Below are 2463 nucleotides of genomic sequence, written 5' to 3'. Positions count from 1 at the left end.
TATTAGAAAGTGATAGAAAATATTAGAAAGCGATAGAAAATATTAGAAAGCGTTAGAAAATATTAGAAAGCGATAGAAAATATTAGAAAGCGATATAAAATATTAGAAAGCTATAGAAAATATTAGAAAGCGATAGAAAATATTAGAAAGCGTTAGAAAATATTTGAAAGCGATAGAAAATATTAGAAAGCGTTAGAAAATATTAGAAAGCGATAGAAAATATTAGAAAGCGTTAGAAAATATTAGAAAGCGTTAGAAAATATTAGAAAGCGTTAGAAAATATTAGAAAGCGTTAGAAAATATTAGAAAGCGTTAGAAAATATTAGAAAGCGTTAGAAAATATTAGAAAGCGTTAGAAAATATTAGAAAGCGTTAGAAAATATTAGAAAGCGTTAGAAAATATTAGAAAGTGATATAAAATTTTAGAAAGAGTTAGAAAATATTAGAAAACGTTAGAAAATATTAGAAAGCGATAGAAAATATTAGAAAGCCTTAGAAAATATTAGAAAGCGATAGAAAATATTAGAAAGCGTTAGAAAATATTAGAAAGCGATAGAAAATATTAGAAAGCGATATAAAATATTAGATATCTATAGAAAATATTAGAAAGCGATAGAAAATATTAGAAAGCGTTAGAAAATATTAGAAGACGATAGAAAATATTAGAAAGCTTTAGAAAATATTAGAAAGCGATAGAAAATATTAGAAAGCGTTAGAAAATATTAGAAAGCGTTAGAAAATATTAGAAAGCGATATAAAATATTAGAAAGCTATAGAAAATATTAGAAAGCGATATAAAATATTAGAAAGCTATAGAAAATATTAGAAAGCGATAGAAAATATTAGAAAGCGTTAGAAAATATTAGAAAGCGATAGAAAATATTAGAAAGCGTTAGAAAATAATAGAAAGCGTTAGAAAATATTAGAAAGCGTTAGAGAATATTAGAAAGCGTTAGAAAATATTAGAAAGCGATATAAAATATTAGAAAGCGTTAGAAAATATTAGAAAGCGATATAAAATATTAGAAAGCGTTAGAAAATATTAGAAAGCGTTAGAAAATATTAGAAAGCGTTAGAAAATATTAGAAAGCGTTAGAAAATATTAGAAAGCGTTAGAAAATATTAGAAAGTGATATAAAGTATTAGAAAGAGTTAGAAAATATTAGAAAACGTTAGAAAATATTAGAAAGCTATAGAAAATATTAGAAAGCGATAGAAAATATTAGATAGCGATAGAAAATATTAGAAAGCGATAGAAAATATTAGAAAGCGATATAAAATACTAGAAAGCGTTAGAAAATATTAGAAAGCGTTAGAAAATATTAGAAAGCGATAGAAAATATTAGAAAGCGTTAGAAAATATTAGAAAGCGATAGAAAATATTAGAAAGCGTTAGAAAATATTAGAAAGCGTTAGAAAATATTAGAAAGCGTTAGAAAATATTAGAAAGCGTTAGAAAATATTAGAAAGTGATAGAAAATATTAGAAAGCGATAGAAAATATTAGAAAGCGTTAGAAAATATTAGAAAGCGATAGAAAATATTAGAAAGCGATATAAAATATTAGAAAGCTATAGAAAATATTAGAAAGCGATAGAAAATATTAGAAAGCGTTAGAAAATATTTGAAAGCGATAGAAAATATTAGAAAGCGTTAGAAAATATTAGAAAGGGATAGAAAATATTAGAAAGCGTTAGAAAATATTAGAAAGCGTTAGAAAATATTAGAAAGCGTTAGAAAATATTAGAAAGCGTTAGAAAATATTAGAAAGCGTTAGAAAATATTAGAAAGCGTTAGAAAATATTAGAAAGCGTTAGAAAATATTAGAAAGCGTTAGAAAATATTAGAAAGCGTTAGAAAATATTAGAAAGTGATATAAAATTTTAGAAAGAGTTAGAAAATATTAGAAAACGTTAGAAAATATTAGAAAGCGATAGAAAATATTAGAAAGCCTTAGAAAATATTAGAAAGCGATAGAAAATATTAGAAAGCGTTAGAAAATATTAGAAAGCGATAGAAAATATTAGAAAGCGATATAAAATATTAGATATCTATAGAAAATATTAGAAAGCGATAGAAAATATTAGAAAGCGTTAGAAAATATTAGAAGACGATAGAAAATATTAGAAAGCTTTAGAAAATATTAGAAAGCGATAGAAAATATTAGAAAGCGTTAGAAAATATTAGAAAGCGTTAGAAAATATTAGAAAGCGATATAAAATATTAGAAAGCTATAGAAAATATTAGAAAGCGATATAAAATATTAGAAAGCTATAGAAAATATTAGAAAGCGATAGAAAATATTAGAAAGCGTTAGAAAATATTAGAAAGCGATAGAAAATATTAGAAAGCGTTAGAAAATAATAGAAAGCGTTAGAAAATATTAGAAAGCGTTAGAGAATATTAGAAAGCGTTAGAAAATATTAGAAAGCGTTAGAAAATATTAGAAAGCGTTAGAAAATAT

Source organism: Cherax quadricarinatus, chromosome 6 (assembly GCF_038502225.1).
Source record: "Cherax quadricarinatus isolate ZL_2023a chromosome 6, ASM3850222v1, whole genome shotgun sequence".
NCBI lineage: Eukaryota > Metazoa > Arthropoda > Malacostraca > Decapoda > Parastacidae > Cherax > Cherax quadricarinatus.
The sequence above is the reverse complement of the archived record's forward strand: the minus strand, read 5'-3'. Positions refer to the sequence as shown.